Genomic DNA, 20678 nt, shown 5'->3' with positions numbered 1-20678 from the left:
TTCTGTGATGTGTCCACGTTGCGCTTTGGGGAGTTTCCTGTCGCGGGCGCTAGGCCTACCCACACAAGTGAGGTATCATTTTTATCGGGAGACGTGGGGGAACGCTGGGTGGAAGGAAATGTGTGGCTCCTCTCAGATTCCAGAACTTTCTGCCACAGAAATGTGAGGAACATGTGTTTTTTTTAGCCAAATTTTGAGGTTTGCAAAGGATTCTGGGTAACAGAACCTGGTCCCAGCCACACAAGTCACCCCATTTTGGATTCCCCTAGGTCTCTAGTTTTCAGAAATGCACAGGTTTGGTAGGTTTCCCTTGGTGGCGGCTGAGCTACAGGCCAAAATCCACAGGTAGGCACTTTGCTAAAAACAGGTCTGTTTTCTGTGATGTGTCCACGTTGCGCTTTGGGGCGTTTCCTGTCGCGGGCGCTAGGCCTACCCACACAAGTGAGGTATCATTTTTATTGGGAGACGTGGGGGAACGCTGGGTGGAAGGAAATTTGTGACTCCTCTCAGATTCCAGAACTTTCTGCCACAGAAATGTGAGGAACATGTGTTTTTTTAGCCAAATTTTGAGGTTTGCAAAGGATTCTGGGTAACAGAACCTGGTCCCAGCCACACAAGTCACCCCATCTTGGATTCCCCTAGGTCTCTAGTTTTCAGAAATGCACAGGTTTGGTAGGTTTCCCTAGGTGGCGGCTGAGCTACAGGCCAAAATCCACAGGTAGGCACTTTGCTAAAAACAGGTCTGTTTTCTGTGATGTGTCCACGTTGCGCTTTGGGGCGTTTCCTGTCGCGGGCGCTAGGCCTACCCACACAAGTGAGGTATCATTTTTATCGGGAGACGTGGGGGAACGCTGGGTGGAAGGAAATTTGTGGCTCCTCTCAGATTCCAGAACTTTCTGCCACAGAAATGTGAGGAACATGTGTTTTTTTAGCCAAATTTTGAGGTTTGCAAAGGATTCTGGGTAACAGAACTTGGTCCCAGCCACACAAGTCACCCCATCTTGGATTCCCCTAGGTCTCTAGTTTTCAGAAATGCACAGGTTTGGTAGGTTTCCCTAGGTGGCGGCTGAGCTACAGGCCAAAATCCACAGGTAGGCACTTTGCTAAAAACAGGTCTGTTTTCTGTGATGTGTCCACGTTGCGCTTTGGGGCGTTTCCTGTCGCGGGCGCTAGGCCTACCCACACAAGTGAGGTATCATTTTTATCGGGAGACGTGGGGGAACGCTGGGTGGAAGGAAATTTGTGGCTCCTCTCAGATTCCAGAACTTTCTGCCACAGAAATGTGAGGAACATGTGTTTTTTTAGCCAAATTTTGAGGTTTGCAAAGGATTCTGGGTAACAGAACCTGGTCCCAGCCACACAAGTCACCCCATCTTGGATTCCCCCAGGTCTCTAGTTTTCAGAAATGCACAGGTTTGGTAGGTTTCCCTAGGTGGCGGCTGAGCTACAGGTCAAAATCTACAGGTAGGCACTTTGCAAAAAACACCTCTGTTTTCCTTCAAAAATGTGGTTGTGTCCACGTTGCGCTTTGGGGCGTTTCCTGTCGTGGGCGCTAGGCCTACCCACACAAGTGAGGTATCATTTTTATCGGGAGACGTGGGGGAACGCTGGGTGGAAGGAAATTTGTGGCTCCTCTCAGATTCCAGAACTTTCTGCCACAGAAATGTGAGGAACATGTGTTTTTTTAGCCAAAGTTTGAGGTTTGCAAAGGATTCTGGGTAACAGAACCTGGTCCCAGCCACACAAGTCACCCCATCTTGGATTCCCCTAGGTCTCTAGTTTTCAGAAATGCACAGGTTTGGTAGGTTTCCCTAGGTGGCGGCTGAGCTACAGGCCAAAATCCACAGGTAGGCACTTTGCTAAAAACAGGTCTGTTTTCTGTGATGTGTCCACGTTGCGCTTTGGGGCGTTTCCTGTCGCGGGCGCTAGGCCTACCCACACAAGTGAGGTATCATTTTTATCGGGAGACATGGGGGAACGCTGGGTGGAAGGAAATTTGTGGCTCCTCTCAGATTCCAGAACTTTCTGCCACAGAAATGTGAGGAACATGTGTTTTTTTTAGCCACATTTTGAGGTTTGCAAAGGATTCTGGGTGACAGAACCTGGTCCCAGCCACACAAGTCACCCAATCTTGGATTCCCCTAGGTCTCTAGTTTTCAGAAATGCACAGGTTTGGTAGGTTTCCCTAGGTGGCGGCTGAGCTACAGGCCAAAATCTACAGGTAGGCACTTTGCAAAAAAACACCTCTGTTTTCCTTCAAAAATTTGGCTGTGTCCACGTTGCGCTTTGGGGCGTTTCCTGTCGCGGGCGCTAGGCCTACCCACACAAGTGAGGTATCATTTTTATCAGGAGATGTGGGGGACCGCTGGGTGGAAGGAAATTTGTGGCTCCTCTCAGATTCCAGAACTTTCTGCCACAGAAATGTGAGGAACATGTGTTTTTTTAGCCAAATTTTGAGGTTTCCAAAGGATTCTGGGTAACAGAACCTGGTCCCAGCCACACAAGTCACCCCATCTTGGATTCCCCTAGGTCTCTAGTTTTCAGAAATGCACAGGTTTGGTAGGTTTCCCTAGGTGGCGGCTGAGCTACAGGCCAAAATCCACAGGTAGGCACTTTGCTAAAAACAGGTCTGTTTTCTGTGATGTGTCCACGTTGCGCTTTGGGGCGTTTCCTGTCGCGGGCGCTAGGCCTACCCACACAAGTGAGGTATCATTTTTATCGGGAGACGTGGGGGAACGCTGGGTGGAAGGAAATTTGTGGCTCCTCTCAGATTCCAGAACTTTCTGCCACAGAAATGTGAGGAACATGTGTTTTTTTAGCCAAATTTTGAGGTTTGCAAAGGATTCTGGGTAACAGAACCTGGTCCCAGCCACACAAGTCACCCCATCTTGGATTCCCCTAGGTCTCTAGTTTTCAGAAATGCACAGGTTTGGTAGGTTTCCCTAGGTGGCGGCTGAGCTACAGGCCAAAATCCACAGGTAGGCACTTTGCTAAAAACAGGTCTGTTTTCTGTGATGTGTCCACGTTGCGCTTTGGGGCGTTTCCTGTCGCGGGCGCTAGGCCTACCCACACAAGTGAGGTATCATTTTTATCGGGAGACGTGGGGGAACGCTGGGTGGAAGGAAATTTGTGGCTCCTCTCAGATTCCAGAACTTTCTGCCACAGAAATGTGAGGAACATGTGTTTTTTTTAGCCACATTTTGAGGTTTGCAAAGGATTCTGGGTAACAGAACCTGGTCCCAGCCACACAAGTCACCCCATCTTGGATTCCCCTAGGTCTCTAGTTTTCAGAAATGCACAGGTTTGGTAGGTTTCCCTAGGTGGCGGCTGAGCTACAGGCCAAAATCTACAGGTAGGCACTTTGCAAAAAAACACCTCTGTTTTCCTTCAAAAATTTGGCTGTGTCCACGTTGCGCTTTGGGGCGTTTCCTGTCGCGGGCGCTAGGCCTACCCACACAAGTGAGGTATCATTTTTATCAGGAGACGTGGGGGAACGCTGGGTGGAAGGAAATTTGTGGCTCCTCTCAGATTCCAGAACTTTCTGCCACAGAAATGTGAGGAACATGTGTTTTTTTAGCCAAATTTTGAGGTTTCCAAAGGATTCTGGGTAACAGAACCTGGTCCCAGCCACACAAGTCACCCCATCTTGGATTCCCCTAGGTCTCTAGTTTTCAGAAATGCACAGGTTTGGTAGGTTTCCCTAGGTGGCGGCTGAGCTACAGGCCAAAATCCACAGGTAGGCACTTTGCTAAAAACAGGTCTGTTTTCTGTGATGTGTCCACGTTGCGCTTTGGGGCGTTTCCTGTCGCGGGCGCTAGGCGTACCCACACAAGTGAGGTATGATTTTTATCGGGAGATGTGGGGGAACGCTGGGTGGAAGGAAATTTGTGGCTCCTCTCAGATTCCAGAACTTTCTGCCACAGAAATGTGAGGAACATGTGTTTTTTTAGCCAAATTTTGAGGTTTGCAAAGGATTCTGGGTAACAGAACCTGGTCCCAGCCACACAAGTCACCCCATTTTGGATTCCCCTAGGTCTCTAGTTTTCAGAAATGCACAGGTTTGGTAGGTTTCCCTAGGTGGCGGCTGAGCTACAGGCCAAAATCCACAGGTAGGCACTTTGCTAAAAACAGGTCTGTTTTCTGTGATGGGTCCACGTTGCGCTTTGGGGCGTTTCCTGTCGCGGGCGCTAGGCCTACCCACACAAGTGAGGTATCATTTTTATCGGGAGACGTGGGGGAACGCTGGGTGAAAGGAAATTTGTGGCTCCTCTCAGATTCTAGAACTTTCTGCCACAGAAATGTGAGGAACATGTGTTTTTTTAGCCAAATTTTGAGGTTTGCAAAGGATTCTGGGTAACAGAACCTGGTCCGAGCCACACAAGTCACCCCATCTTGGATTCCCCTAGGTCTCTAGTTTTCAGAAATGCACAGGTTTGGTAGGTTTCCCTAGGTGGCGGCTGAGCTACAGGCCAAAATCTACAGGTAGGCACTTTGCTAAAAACAGGTCTGTTTTCTGTGATGTGTCCACGTTGCGCTTTGGGGAGTTTCCTGTCGCGGGCGCTAGGCCTACCCACACAAGTGAGGTATCATTTTTATCGGGAGACGTGGGGAAACGCTGGGTGGAAGGAAATGTGTGGCTCCTCTCAGATTCCAGAACTTTCTGCCACAGAAATGTGAGGAACATGTGTTTTTTTAGCCAAATTTTGAGGTTTGCAAAGGATTCTGGGTAACAGAACCTGGTCCCAGCCACACAAGTCACCCCATTTTGGATTCCCCTAGGTCTCTAGTTTTCAGAAATGCACAGGTTTGGTAGGTTTCCCTTGGTGGCGGCTGAGCTACAGGCCAAAATCCACAGGTAGGCACTTTGCTAAAAACAGGTCTGTTTTCTGTGATGTGTCCACGTTGCGCTTTGGGGCGTTTCCTGTCGCGGGCGCTAGGCCTACCCACACAAGTGAGGTATCATTTTTATGGGGAGACGTGGGGGAACGCTGGGTGGAAGGAAATTTGTGGCTCCTCTCAGATTCCAGAACTTTCTGCCACAGAAATGTGAGGAACATGTGTTTTTTTAGCCAAATTTTGAGGTTTGCAAAGGATTCTGGGTAACAGAACCTGGTCCCAGCCACACAAGTCACCCCATCTTGGATTCCCCTAGGTCTCTAGTTTTCAGAAATGCACAGGTTTGGTAGGTTTCCCTAGGTGGCGGCTGAGCTACAGGCCAAAATCCACAGGTAGGCACTTTGCTAAAAACAGGTCTGTTTTCTGTGATGTGTCCACGTTGCGCTTTGGGGCGTTTCCTGTCGCGGGCGCTAGGCCTACCCACAAAAGTGAGGTATCATTTTTATCGGGAGACGTGGGGGAACGCTGGGTGGAAGGAAATTTGTGGCTCCTCTCAGATTCCAGAACTTTCTGCCACAGAAATGTGAGGAACATGTGTTTTTTTAGCCAAATTTGGAGGTTTGCAAAGGATTCTGGGTAACAGAACCTGGTCCCAGCCACACAAGTCACCCCATCCTGGATTCCCCTAGGTCTCTAGTTTTCAGAAATGCTCAGGTTTGGTAGGTTTCCCTAGGTGGCGGCTGAGCTACAGGCCAAAATCCACAGGTAGGCACTTTGCTAAAAACAGGTCTGTTTTCTGTGATGTGTCCACGTTGCGCTTTGGGGCGTTTCCTGTCGCGGGCGCTAGGCCTACCCACACAAGTGAGGTATCATTTTTATCGGGAGACGTGGGGGAACGCTGGGTGGAAGGAAATTTGTGGCTCCTCTCAGATTCCAGAACTTTCTGCCACAGAAATGTGAGGAACATGTGTTTTTTTAGCCAAATTTTGAGGTTTGCAAAGGATTCTGGGTAACAGAACCTGGTCCCAGCCACACAAGTCACCCCATCTTGGATTCCCCCAGGTCTCTAGTTTTCAGAAATGCACAGGTTTGGTAGGTTTCCCTAGGTGGCGGCTGAGCTACAGGTCAAAATCTACAGGTAGGCACTTTGCAAAAAACACCTCTGTTTTCCTTCAAAAATGTGGTTGTGTCCACGTTGCGCTTTGGGGCGTTTCCTGTCGTGGGCGCTAGGCCTACCCACACAAGTGAGGTATCATTTTTATCGGGAGACATGGGGGAACGCTGGGTGGAAGGAAATTTGTGGCTCCTCTCAGATTCCAGAACTTTCTGCCACAGAAATGTGAGGAACATGTGTTTTTTTAGCCAAATTTTGAGGTTTGCAAAGGATTCTGGGTAACAGAACCTGGTCCCAGCCACACAAGTCACCCCAACCTGGATACCCCTAGGTCTCTAGTTTTCAGAAATGCACAGGTTTGGTAGGTTTCCCTAGGTGGCGGCTGAGCTACAGGCCAAAATCCACAGGTAGGCACTTTGCTAAAAACAGGTCTGTTTTCTGTGATGTGTCCACGTTGCGCTTTGGGGCGTTTCCTGTCGCGGGCGCTAGGCCTACCCACACAAGTGAGGTATCATTTTTATCGGGAGACGTGGGGGAATGCTGGGTGGAAGGAAATTTGTGGCTCCTCTCAGATTCCAGAACTTTCTGCCACAGAAATGTGAGGAACATGTGTTTTTTTAGCCACATTTTGAGGTTTGCAAAGGATTCTGGGTAACAGAACCTGGTCCCAGACACACAAGTCACCCCATCTTGGATTCCCCCAGGTCTCTAGTTTTCAGAAATGCACAGGTTTGGTAGGTTTCCCTAGGTGGCGGCTGAGCTACAGGCCAAAATCTACAGGTAGGGTCTTTGCAAAAAACACCTCTGTTTTCCTTCAAAAATTTGGTTGTGCCCACGTTGCGCTTTGGGGCGTTTCCTGTCGTGGGCGCTAGGCCTACCCACACAAGTGAGGTATCATTTTTATCGGGAGACGTGGGGGAACGCTGGGTGGAAGGAAATTTGTGGCTCCTCTCAGATTCCAGAACTTTCTGCCACAGAAATGTGAGGAACATGTGTTTTTTTAGCCAAATTTTGAGGTTTGCAAAGGATTCTGGGTAACAGAACCTGGTCCCAGCCACACAAGTCACCCCATCTTGGATTCCCCTAGGTCTCTAGTTTTCAGAAATGCACAGGTTTGGTAGGTTTCCCTAGGTGGCGGCTGAGCTACAGGCCAAAATCCACAGGTAGGCACTTTGCTAAAAACAGGTCTGTTTTCTGTGATGTGTCCACGTTGCGCTTTGGGGCGTTTCCTGTCGCGGGCGCTAGGCCTACCCACAACAGTGAGGTATCATTTTTATCGGGAGACATGGGGGAACGCTGGGTGGAAGGAAATTTGTGGCTCCTCTCAGATTCCAGAACTTTCTGCCACAGAAATGTGAGGAACATGTGTTTTTTTAGCCACATTTTGAGGTTTGCAAAGGATTCTGGGTAACAGAACCTGGTCCCAGCCACACAAGTCACCCCATCTTGGATTCCCCTAGGTCTCTAGTTTTCAGAAATGCACAGGTTTGGTAGGTTTCCCTAGGTGGCGGCTGAGCTACAGGCCAAAATCTACAGGTAGGCACTTTGCAAAAAAACACCTCTGTTTTCCTTCAAAAATTTGGCTGTGTCCACGTTGCGCTTTGGGGCGTTTCCTGTCGCGGGCGCTAGGCCTACCCACACAAGTGAGGTATCATTTTTATCAGGAGACGTGGGGGAACGCTGGGTGGAAGGAAATTTGTGGCTCCTCTCAGATTCCAGAACTTTCTGCCACAGAAATGTGAGGAACATGTGTTTTTTTAGCCAAATTTTGAGGTTTCCAAAGGATTCTGGGTAACAGAACCTGGTCCCAGCCACACAAGTCACCCCATCCTGGATTCCCCTAGGTCTCTAGTTTTCAGAAATGCACAGGTTTGGTAGGTTTCCCTAGGTGGCGGCTGAGCTACAGGCCAAAATCCACAGGTAGGCACTTTGCTAAAAACAGGTCTGTTTTCTGTGATGTGTCCACGTTGCGCTTTGGGGCGTTTCCTGTCGCGGGCGCTAGGCCTACCCACACAAGTGAGGTATCATTTTTATCGGGAGATGTGGGGGAACGCTGGGTGGAAGGAAATTTGTGGCTCCTCTCAGATTCTAGAACTTTCTGCCACAGAAATGTGAGGAACATGTGTTTTTTTAGCCAAATTTTGAGGTTTGCAAAGGATTCTGGGTAACAGAACCTGGTCCGAGCTACACAAGTCACCCCATCTTGGATTCCCCTAGGTCTCTAGTTTTCAGAAATGCACAGGTTTGGTAGGTTTCCCTAGGTGGCGGCTGAGCTACAGGCCAAAATCTACAGGTAGGCACTTTGCTAAAAACAGGTCTGTTTTCTGTGATGTGTCCACGTTGCGCTTTGGGGCGTTTCCTGTCGCGGGCGCTAGGCCTACCCACACAAGTGAGGTATCATTTTTATCGGGAGACGTGGGGGAACGCTGGGTGGAAGGAAATTTGTGGCTCCTCTCAGATTCCAGAACTTTCTGCCACAGAAATGTGAGGAACATGTGTTTTTTTTAGCCACATTTTGAGGTTTGCAAAGGATTCTGGGTAACAGAACCTTGTCCCAGCCACACAAGTCACCCCATCTTGGATTCCCCTAGGTCTCTAGTTTTCAGAAATGCACAGGTTTGGTAGGTTTCCCTAGGTGGCGGCTGAGCTACAGGCCAAAATCTACAGGTAGGCACGTTGCAAAAAAACACCTCTGTTTTCCTTCAAAAATGTGGCTGTGTCCACGTTGCGCTTTGGGGCGTTTCCTGTCGCGGGCGCTAGGCCTACCCACACAAGTGAGGTATCATTTTTATCAGGAGACGTGGGGGAACGCTGGGTGGAAGGAAATTTGTGGCTCCTCTCAGATTCCAGAACTTTCTGCCACAGAAATGTGAGGAACATGTGTTTTTTTAGCCAAATTTTGAGGTTTCCAAAGGATTCTGGGTAACAGAACCTGGTCCCAGCCACACAAGTCACCCCATCTTGGATTCCCCTAGGTCTCTAGTTTTCAGAAATGCACAGGTTTGGTAGGTTTCCCTAGGTGGCGGCTGAGCTACAGGCCAAAATCCACAGGTAGGCACTTTCCTAAAAACAGGTCTGTTTTCTGTGATGTGTCCACGTTGCGCTTTGGGGCGTTTCCTGTCGCGGGCGCTAGGCCTACCCACACAAGTGAGGTATCATTTTTATCGGGAGATGTGGGGGAACGCTGGGTGGAAGGAAATTTGTGGCTCCTCTCAGATTCTAGAACTTTCTGCCACAGAAATGTGAGGAACATGTGTTTTTTAGCCAAATTTTGAGGTTTGCAAAGGATTCTGGGTAACAGAACCTGGTCCGAGCTACACAAGTCACCCCATCTTGGATTCCCCTAGGTCTCTAGTTTTCAGAAATGCACAGGTTTGGTAGGTTTCCCTAGGTGGCGGCTGAGCTACAGGCCAAAATCTACAGGTAGGCACTTTGCTAAAAACAGGTCTGTTTTCTGTGATGTGTCCACGTTGCGCTTTGGGGCGTTTCCTGTCGCGGGCGCTAGGCCTACCCACACAAGTGAGGTATCATTTTTATCGGGAGACGTGGGGGAACGCTGGGTGGAAGGAAATGTGTGGCTCCTCTCAGATTCCAGAACTTTCTGCCACAGAAATGTGAGGAACATGTGTTTTTTTAGCCAAATTTTGAGGTTTGCAAAGGATTCTGGGTAACAGAACCTGGTCCCAGCCACACAAGTCACCCCATCTTGGATTCCCCTAGGTCTCTAGTTTTCAGAAATGCACAGGTTTGGTAGGTTTCCCTAGGTGGCGGCTGAGCTACAGGCCAAAATCCACAGGTAGGCACTTTGCTAAAAACAGGTCTGTTTTCTGTGATGTGTCCACGTTGCGCTTTGGGGCGTTTCCTGTCGCGGGCGCTAGGCCTACCCACACAAGTGAGGTATCATTTTTATCGGGAGACGTGGGGGAACGCTGGGTGGAAGGAAATTTGTGGCTCCTCTCAGATTCCAGAACTTTCTGCCACAGAAATGTGAGGAACATGTGTTTTTTTAGCCACATTTTGAGGTTTGCAAAGGATTCTGGGTAACAGAACCTGGTCCCAGACACACAAGTCACCCCATCTTGGATTCCCCCAGGTCTCTAGTTTTCAGAAATGCACAGGTTTGGTAGGTTTCCCTAGGTGGCGGCTGAGCTACAGGCCAAAATCTACAGGTAGGGTCTTTGCAAAAAACACCTCTGTTTTCCTTCAAAAATTTGGTTGTGTCCACGTTGTGCTTTGGGGCGTTTCCTGTCGTGGGCGCTAGGCCTACCCACACAAGTGAGGTATCATTTTTATCGGGAGACGTGGGGGAACGCTGGGTGGAAGGAAATTTGTGGCTCCTCTCAGATTCCAGAACTTTCTGCCACAGAAATGTGAGGAACATGTGTTTTTTTAGCCAAATTTTGAGGTTTGCAAAGGATTCTGGGTAACAGAACCTGGTCCCAGCCACACAAGTCACCCCATCTTGGATTCCCCTAGGTCTCTAGTTTTCAGAAATGCACAGGTTTGGTAGGTTTCCCTAGGTGGCGGCTGAGCTACAGGCCAAAATCCATAGGTAGGCACTTTGCTAAAAACAGGTCTGTTTTCTGTGATGTGTCCACGTTGCGCTTTGGGGTGTTTCCTGTCGCGGGCGCTAGGCCTACCCACACAAGTGAGGTATAATTCTTATCGGGAGACGTGGGGGAACGCTGGGTGGAAGGAAATTTGTGGCTCCTCTCAGATTCCAGAACTTTCTGCCACAGAAATGTGAGGAACATGTGTTTTTTTTAGCCACATTTTGAGGTTTGCAAAGGATTCTGGGTAACAGAACCTGGTCCCAGCCACACAAGTCACCCCATCTTGGATTCCCCTAGGTCTCTAGTTTTCAGAAATGCACAGGTTTGGTAGGTTTCCCTAGGTGGCGGCTGAGCTACAGGCCAAAATCTACAGGTAGGCACTTTGCAAAAAAACACCTCTGTTTTCCTTCAAAAATTTGGTTGTGTCCACGTTGCGCTTTGGGGCGTTTCCTGTCGCGGGCGCTGGGCCTACCCACACAAGTGAGGTATCATTTTTATCGGGAGATGTGGGGGAACGCTGGGTGGAAGGAAATTTGTGGCTCCTCTCAGATTCTAGAACTTTCTGCCACAGAAATGTGAGGAACTTGTGTTTTTTTAGCCACATTTTGAGGTTTGCAAAAGGATTCTGGGTAACAGAACCTGGTCCCAAACACACAAGTCACCCCATCTTGGATTCCCCCAGGTCTCTAGTTTTCAGAAATGCACAGGTTTGGTAGGTTTCCCTAGGTGGCGGCTGAGCTACAGGCCAAAATCTACAGGTAGGCACTTTGCAAAAAACACCTCTGTTTTCCTTCAAAAATGTGGTCGTGTCCACGTTGCGCTTTGGGGCGTTTCCTGTTGTGGGCGCTAGGCCTACCCACACAAGTGAGGTATCATTTTTATCGGGAGACGTGGGGGAATGCTCGGTGGAAGGAAATTTGTGGCTCCTCTCAGATTCCAGAACTTTCTGCCACAGAAATGTGAGGAACATGTGTTTTTTTTAGCCACATTTTGAGGTTTGCAAAGGATTCTGGGTAACAGAACCTGGTCCCAGCCACACAAGTCACCCCATCTTGGATTCCCCTAGGTCTCTAGTTTTCAGAAATGCACAGGTTTGGTAGGTTTCCCTAGGTGGCGGCTGAGCTACAGGCCAAAATCTACAGGTAGGCACTTTGCAAAAAAACACCTCTGTTTTCCTTCAAAAATTTGGCTGTGTCCACGTTGCGCTTTGGGGCGTTTCCTGTCGCGGGCGCTAGGCCTACCCACACAAGTGAGGTATCATTTTTATCAGGAGACGTGGGGGAACGCTGGGTGGAAGGAAATTTGTGGCTCCTCTCAGATTCCAGAACTTTCTGCCACAGAAATGTGAGGAACATGTGTTTTTTTAGCCAAATTTTGAGGTTTCCAAAGGATTCTGGGTAACAGAACCTGGTCCCAGCCACACAAGTCACCCCATCTTGGATTCCCCCAGGTCTCTAGTTTTCAGAAATGCACAGGTTTGGTAGGTTTCCCTAGGTGGCGGCTGAGCTACAGGCCAAAATCTACAGGTAGGCACTTTGCAAAAAACACCTCTGTTTTCCTTCAAAAATTTGGTCGTGTCCACGTTGCGCTTTGGGGCGTTTCCTGTTGTGGGCGCTAGGCCTACCCACACAAGTGAGGTATCATTTTTATCGGGAGACGTGGGGGAATGCTCGGTGGAAGGAAATTTGTGGCTCCTCTCAGATTCCAGAACTTTCTGCCACAGAAATGTGAGGAACATGTGTTTTTTTTAGCCACATTTTGAGGTTTGCAAAGGATTCTGGGTAACAGAACCTGGTCCCAGCCACACAAGTCACCCCATCTTGGATTCCCCTAGGTCTCTAGTTTTCAGAAATGCACAGGTTTGGTAGGTTTCCCTAGGTGGCGGCTGAGCTACAGGCCAAAATCTACAGGTAGGCACTTTGCAAAAAAACACCTCTGTTTTCCTTCAAAAATTTGGCTGTGTCCACGTTGCGCTTTGGGGCGTTTCCTGTCGCGGGCGCTAGGCCTACCCACACAAGTGAGGTATCATTTTTATCAGGAGACGTGGGGGAACGCTGGGTGGAAGGAAATTTGTGGCTCCTCTCAGATTCCAGAACTTTCTGCCACAGAAATGTGAGGAACATGTGTTTTTTTAGCCAAATTTTGAGGTTTCCAAAGGATTCTGGGTAACAGAACCTGGTCCCAGCCACACAAGTCACCCCATCTTGGATTCCCCCAGGTCTCTAGTTTTCAGAAATGCACAGGTTTGGTAGGTTTCCCTAGGTGGCGGCTGAGCTACAGGCCAAAATCTACAGGTAGGCACTTTGCAAAAAACACCTCTGTTTTCCTTCAAAAATTTGGCTGTGTCCACGTTGCGCTTTGGGGCGTTTCCTGTCGCGGGCGCTAGGCCTACCCACACAAGTGAGGTATAATTTTTATCGGGAGATGTGGGGGAACGCTGGGTGGAAGGAAATTTGTGGCTCCTCTCAGATTCTAGAACTTTCTGCCACAGAAATGTGAGGAACTTGTGTTTTTTTAGCCACATTTTGAGGTTTGCAAAAGGATTCTGGGTAACAGAACCTGGTCCCAAACACACAAGTCACCCCATCTTGGATTCCCCCAGGTCTCTAGTTTTCAGAAATGCACAGGTTTGGTAGGTTTCCCTAGGTGGCGGCTGAGCTACAGGCCAAAATCTACAGGTAGGCACTTTGCAAAAAACACCTCTGTTTTCCTTCAAAAATTTGGTCGTGTCCACGTTGCGCTTTGGGGCGTTTCCTGTTGTGGGCGCTAGGCCTACCCACACAAGTGAGGTATCATTTTTATCGGAAGACGTGGGGGAATGCTCGGTGGAAGGAAATTTGTGGCTCCTCTCAGATTCCAGAACTTTCTGCCACAGAAATGTGAGGAACATGTGTTTTTTTAGCCAAATTTTGAGGTTTGCAAAGGATTCTGGGTAACAGAACCTGGTCCCAGCCACACAAGTCACCCCATCTTGGATTCCCCCAGGTCTCTAGTTTTCAGAAATGCACAGGTTTGGTAGGTTTCCCTAGGTGGCGGCTGAGCTACAGGCCAAAATCTACAGGTAGGCACTTTGCAAAAAACACCTCTGTTTTCCTTCCAAAATCTGGTTGTGTCCATGTTGCGCTTTGGGGCGTTTCCTGTCGCGGGCGCTAGGCCTACCCACACAAGTGAGGTATCATTTTTATCAGGAGACGTGGGGGAACGCTGGGTGGAAGGAAATTTGTGGCTCCTCTCAGATTCCAGAAATTTCTGCCACAGAAATGTGAGGAACATGTGTTTTTTTAGCCAAATTTTGAGGTTTGCAAAGGATTCTGGGTAACAGAACCAGGTCCCAGCCACACAAGTCACCCCGTCTTGGATTCCCCAAGGTCTCTAGTTTTCAGAAATGCACAGGTTTGGTAGGTTTCCCTAGGTGGCGGCTGAGCTACAGGCCAAAATCTACAGGTAGGCACTTTGCTAAAAACAGGTCTGTTTTCTGTGATGTGTCCACGTTGCGCTTTGGGGCGTTTCCTGTCGCGGGCGCTAGGCCTACCCACACAAGTGAGGTATCATTTTTATCGGGAGACGTGGGGGAACGCTGGGTGGAAGGAAATTTGTGGCTCCTCTCAGATTCCAGAACTTTCTGCCACAGAAATGTGAGGAACATGTGTTTTTTTAGCCAAATTTTGAGGTTTGCAAAGGATTCTGGGTAACAGAACCTGGTCCCAGCCACACAAGTCACCCCATCTTGGATTCCCCTAGGTCTCTAGTTTTCAGAAATGCACAGGTTTGGTAGGTTTCCCTAGGTGGCGGCTGAGCTACAGGCCAAAATCCACAGGTAGGCACTTTCCTAAAAACAGGTCTGTTTTCTGTGATGTGTCCACGTTGCGCTTTGGGGCGTTTCCTGTCACGGGCGCTAGGCCTACCCACACAAGTGAGGTATCATTTTCATCGGGAGACGTGGGGGAACGCTGGGTGGAAGGAAATTTGTGGCTCCTCTCAGATTCCAGAACTTTCTGCCACAGAAATATGAGTAACTTGTGTTTTTTTAGCCACATTTTGAGGTTTGCAAAGGATTCTGGGTAACAGAACCTGGTCCCAGACACACAAGTCACCCCATCTTGGATTCCCCCAGGTCTCTAGTTTTCAGAAATGCACAGGTTTGGTAGGTTTCCCTAGGTGGCGGCTGAGCTACAGGCCAAAATCTACAGGTAGGCACTTTGCAAAAAACACCTCTGTTTTCCTTCAAAAATTTGGTTGTGTCCACGTTGCGCTTTGGGGCGTTTCCTGTCGTGGGCGCTAGGCCTACCCACACAAGTGAGGTATCATTTTTATCGGGAGACGTGGGGGAACGCTGGGTGGAAGGAAATTCGTGGCTCCTCTCAGATTCCAGAACTTTCTGCCACAGAAATGTGAGGAACATGTGTTTTTTTAGCCAAATTTTGAGGTTTGCAAAGGATTCTGGGTAACAGAACCTGGTCCCAGCCACACAAGTCACCCCATCGTGGATTCCCCTAGGTCTCTAGTTTTCAGAAATGCACAGGTTTGGTAGGTTTCCCTAGGTGGCGGCTGAGCTACAGGCCAAAATCTACAGGTAGGCAGTTTGCTAAAAACAGGTCTGTTTTCTGTGATGTGTTCACGTTGCGCTTTGGGGCGTTTCCTGTCGCGGGCGCTAGGCCTACCCACACAAGTGAGGTATCATTTTTATCGGGAGACGTGGGGGAACGCTGGGTGGAAGGAAATGTGTGGCTCCTCTCAGATTCCAGAACTTTCTGCCACAGAAATTTGAGGAACATGTGTTTTTTTAGCCAAATTTTGAGGTTTGCAAAGGATTCTGGGTAACAGAACCTGGTCCCAGCCACACAAGTCACCCCATCTTGGATTCCCCTACGTCTCTAGTTTTCAGAAATGCACAGGTTTGGTAGGTTTCCCTAGGTGGCGGCTGAGCTACAGGCCAAAATCCACAGGTAGGCACTTTGCTAAAAACATGTCTGTTTTCTGTGATGTGTTCACGTTGCGCTTTGGGGCGTTTCCTGTCGCGGGCGCTAGGCCTACCCACACAAGTGAGGTATCATTTTTATCGGGAGACGTGGGGGAACGCTGGGTGGAAGGAAATTTGTGGCTCCTCTCAGATTCCAGAACTTTCTGCCACAGAAATATGAGGAACTTGTGTTTTTTTAGCCACATTTTGAGGTTTGCAAAGGATTCTGGGTAACAGAACCTGGTCCCAAACACACAAGTCACCCCATCTTGGATTCCCCCAGGTCTCTAGTTTTCAGAAATGCACAGGTTTGGTAGGTTTCCCTAGGTGGCGGCTGAGCTACAGGCCAAAATCTACAGGTAGGCACTTTGCAAAAAACACCTCTGTTTTCCTTCAAAAATTTGGTTGTGTCCAGGTTGCGCTTTGGGGCATTTTCTGTTGTGGGCGCAAGGCCTACCCACACAACTGAGGTATCATTTTTATCGAGAGACGTGGGGGAACGCTCGGTGGAAGGAAATTTGTGGCTCCTATCAGATTCCAGAACTTTCTGCCACAGAAATGTGAGGAACATGTGTTTTTTTAGCCAAATTTTTAGGTTTGCAAAGGATTCTGGGTAACAGAACCTGGTCCCAGCCACACAAGTCACCCCATCTTGGATTCCCCAGGTCTCTAGTTTTCAGAAATGCACAGGTTTGGTAGGTTTCCCTAGGTGGCGGCTGAGCTACAGGCCAAAATCTACAGGTAGGCACTTTCCAAAAAACACCTCTGTTTTCCTTCCAAAATCTGGTTGTGTCTACGTTGCGCTTTGGGGCGTTTCCTGTCGCGGGCGCTAGGCCTACCCACACAAGTGAGGTATCATTTTTATCAGGAGATGTGGGGGAACGCTGGGTGGAAGGAAATTTGTGGCTCCTCTCAGATTCCAGAAATTTCTGCCACAGAAATGTGAGGAACATGTGTTTTTTTAGCCAAATTTTGAGGTTTGCAAAGGATTCTGGGTAACAGAACCAGGTCCCAGCCACACAAGTCACCCCGTCTTGGATTCCCCCAGGTCTCTAGTTTTCATAAATGCACAGGTTTGGTAGGTTTCCCTAGGTGGCGGCTGAGCTACAGGCCAAAATCTACAGGTAGGCACTTTGCAAAAAACACCTCTGTTTTCCTTCAAAAATTTGGCTGTGTCCACGATGCGCTTTGGGGCGTTTCCTGTCGCGGGCGCTAGGCCTACCCACACAAGTGAGGTATCATTTTTATCGGGAGATGTGGGGGAACGCTGGGTGGAAGGAAATTTGTGGCTCCTCTCAGATTCTAGAACTTTCTGCCACAGAAATGTGAGGAACATGTGTTTTTTTAGCCAAATTTTGAGGTTTGCAAAGGATTCTGGGTAACAGAACCTGGTCCGAGCCACACAAGTCACCCCATCTTGGATTCCCCTAGGTCTCTAGTTTTCAGAAATGCACAGGTTTGGTAGGTTTCCCTAGGTGGCGGCTGAGCTACAGGCCAAAATCTACAGGTAGGCACTTTGCTAAAAACAGGTCTGTTTTCTGTGATGTGTCCACGTTGCGCTTTGGGGCGTTTCCTGTCGCGGGCGCTAGGCCTGCCCACACAAGTGAGGTATCATTTTTATCGGGAGACGTGGGGGAACGCTGGGTGGAAGGAAATGTGTGGCTCCTCTCAGATTCTAGAACTTTCTGCCACAGAAATGTGAGGAACATGTGTTTTTTTAGCCAAATTTTGAGGTTTGCAAAGGATCTGGGTAACAGAACCTGGTCCGAGCCACACAAGTCACCCCATCTTGGATTCCCCTAGGTCTCTAGTTTTCAGAAATGCACAGGTTTGGTAGGTTTCCCTAGGTGACGGCTGAGCTACAGGCCAAAATCTACAGGTAGGCACTTTGCTAAAAACAGGTCTGTTTTCTGTGATGTGTCCACGTTGCGCTTTGGGGCGTTTCCTGTCGCGGGCGCTAGGCCTACCCACACAAGTGAGGTATCATTTTTATCGGGAGACGTGGGGGGACGCTGGGTGGAACGAAATGTGTGGCTCCTCTCAGATTCCAGAACTTTCTGCCACAGAAATGTGAGGAACATGTGTTTTTTTAGCCACATTTTGAGGTTTGCAAAGGATTCTGGGTAACAGAACCTGGTCCCAGCCACACAAGTCACCCCATCTTGGATTCCCCTAGGTCTCTAGTTTTCAGAAATGCACAGGTTTGGTAGGTTTCCCTAGGTGGCGGCTGAGCTACAGGCCAAAATCCACAGGTAGGCACTTTGCTAAAAACAGGTCTGTTTTCTGTGATGTGTCCACGTTGCGCTTTGGGGCGTTTCCTGTCGCGGGCGCTAGGCCTACCCACACAAGTGAGGTATCATTTTTATCGGGAGACGTGGGGGAACGCTGGGTGGAAGGAAATTTGTGGCTCCTCTCAGATTTCAGAACTTTCTGCCACAGAAATATGAGGAACATGTGTTTTTTTTCGCCACAGTTTGAGGTTTGCAAAGGATTCTGGGTAACAGAACCTGGTCCCAGACACACAAGTCACCCCATCTTGGATTCCCCCAGGTCTCTAGTTTTCAGAAATGCACAGGTTTGGTAGGTTTCCCTAGGTGGCGGCTGAGCTACAGGCCAAAATCTACAGGTAGGCACTTTGGAAAAAACACCTCTGTTTTCCTTCAAAAATTTGGTTGTGTCCACGTTGCGCTTTGGGGCGTTTCCTGTCGTGGGCGCTAGGCCTACCCACAAAAGTGAGGTATCATTTTTATCGGGAGACGTGGGGGAACGCTGGGTGGAAGGAAATTTGTTGCTCCTCTCAGATTCCAGAACTTTCTGCCACAGAAATGTGAGGAACATGTGTTTTTTTAGCCAAATTTTGAGGTTTGCAAAGGATTCTGGGTAACAGAACCTGGTCCCAGCCACACAAGTCACCCCATCTTGGATTCCCCTAGGTCTCTAGTTTTCAGAAATGCACAGGTTTGGTAGGTTTCCCTAGGTGGCGGCTGAGCTACAGGCCAAAATCCACAGGTAGGCACTTTGCTAAAAACAGGTCTGTTTTCTGTGATGTGTCCACGTTGCGCTTTGGGGCGTTTCCTGTCGCGGGCGCTAGGCCTACCCACACAAGTGAGGTATCATTGTTATCGGGAGACGTGGAGGAACGCTGGGTGGAAGGAAATTTGTGGCTCCTCTCAGATTCCAGAACTTTCTGCCACAGAAATGTGAGGAACATGTGTTTTTTTAGCCACATTTTGAGGTTTGCAAAGGATTCTGGGTAACAGAACCTGGTCCCAGCCACACAAGTCACCCCATGTTGGATTCTCCTAGGTCTCTAGTTTTCAGAAATGCACAGGTTTGGTAGGTTTCCCTAGGTGGCGGCTGAGCTACAGGCCAAAATCTACAGGTAGGCACTTTGCTAAAAACAGGTCTGTTTTCTGTGATGTGTCCACGTTGCGCTTTGGGGCGTTTCCTGTCGCGGGCGCTAGGCCTACCCACACAAGTGAGGTATCATTTTTATCGGGAGACGTGGGGGGACGCTGGGTGGAAGGAAATGTGTGGCTCCTCTCAGATTCCAGAACTTTCTGCCACAGAAATGTGAGGGACATGTGTTTTTTTAGCCACATTTTGAGGTTTGCAAAGGATTCTGGGTAACAGAACCTGGTCCCAGCCACACAAGTCACCCCATCTTGGATTCCCCCAGGTCTCTAGTTTTCAGAAATGCACAGGTTTGGTAGGTTTCCCTAGGTGGCGGCTGAGCTACAGGCCAAAATCTACAGGTAGGCACTTTGCAAAAAACACCTCTGTTTTCCTTCAAAAATGTGGCTGTGTCCACGTTGCGCTTTGGGGCGTTTCCTGTCGCGGGCGCTAGGCCTACCCACACAAGTGAGGTATCATTTTTATCGGGAGATGTGGGGGAACGCTGGGTGGAAGGAAATTTGTGGCTTCTCTCAGATTCCAGAACTTTCTGCCACAGAAATGTGAGGAACATGTGTTTTTTTAGCCAAATTTTGAGGTTTGCAAAGGATTCTGGGTAACAGAACCTGGTCCGAGCCACACAAGTCACCCTATCTTGGATTTCCCTAGGTCTCTAGTTTTCAGAAATGCACAGGTTTGGTAGGTTTCCCAAGGTAGCGGCTGAGCTACAGGCCAAAATCTACAGGTAGGCACTTTGCTAAAAACAGGTCTGTTTTCTGTGATGTGTCCACGTTGCGCTTTGGGGCGTTTCCTGTCGCGGGCGCTAGGCCTACCCACACAAGTGAGGTATCATTTTTATCGGGAGACGTGGGGGAACGCTGGGTGGAAGGAAATTTGTGGCTCCTCTCAGATTCCAGAACTTTCTGCCACAGAAATGTGAGGAACATGTGTTTTTTTAGCCACATTTTGAGGTTTGCAAAGGATTCTGGGTAACAGAACCTGGTCCCAGACACACAAGTCACCCCATCTTGGATTCCCCCAGGTCTCTAGTTTTCAGAAATGCACAGGTTTGGTAGGTTTCCCTAGGTGGCGGCTGAGCTACAGGCCAAAATCTACAGGTAGGCACTTTGCAAAAAACACCTCTGTTTTCCTTCAAAAATTTGGTTGTGTCCACGTTGCGCTTTGGGGCGTTTCCTGTCGTGGGCGCTAGGCCTACCCACACAAGTGAGGTATCATTTTTATCAGGAGACGTGGGGGAACGCTGGGTGGAAGGAAATTTGTGGCTTCTCTCAGATTCCAGAACTTTCTGCCACAGAAATGTGAGGAACATGTGTTTTTTTAGCCACATTTTGAGGTTTGCAAAGGATTCTGGGTAACAGAACCTGGTCCAAGACACACAAGTCACCCCATCTTGGATTCCCCCAGGTCTCTAGTTTTCAGAAATGCACAGGTTTGGTAGGTTTCCCTAGGTGGCGGCTGAGCTACAGGCCAAAATCTACAGGTAGGCACTTTGCAAAAAACACCTCTGTTTTCCTTCAAAAATTTGGTTGTGTCCACGTTGCGCTTTGGGGCGTTTCCTGTCGTGGGCGCTAGGCCTACCCACACAAGTGAGGTATCATTTTTATCGGGAGACGTGGGGGAACGCTGGGTGGAAGGAAATTTGTGGCTTCTCTCAGATTCCAGAACTTTCTGCCACAGAAATGTGAGGAACATGTGTTTTTTTAGCCACATTTTGAGGTTTGCAAAGGATTCTGGGTAACAGAACCTGGTCCCAGACACACAAGTCACCCCCTCTTGGATTCCCCCAGGTCTCTAGTTTTCA

The sequence above is a fragment of the Pleurodeles waltl genome, chromosome 8 (genome assembly GCF_031143425.1).
Source record: "Pleurodeles waltl isolate 20211129_DDA chromosome 8, aPleWal1.hap1.20221129, whole genome shotgun sequence".
Classification (NCBI taxonomy): Eukaryota; Metazoa; Chordata; class Amphibia; order Caudata; family Salamandridae; genus Pleurodeles; species Pleurodeles waltl.
Note: the sequence above shows the minus strand (reverse complement) of the source record.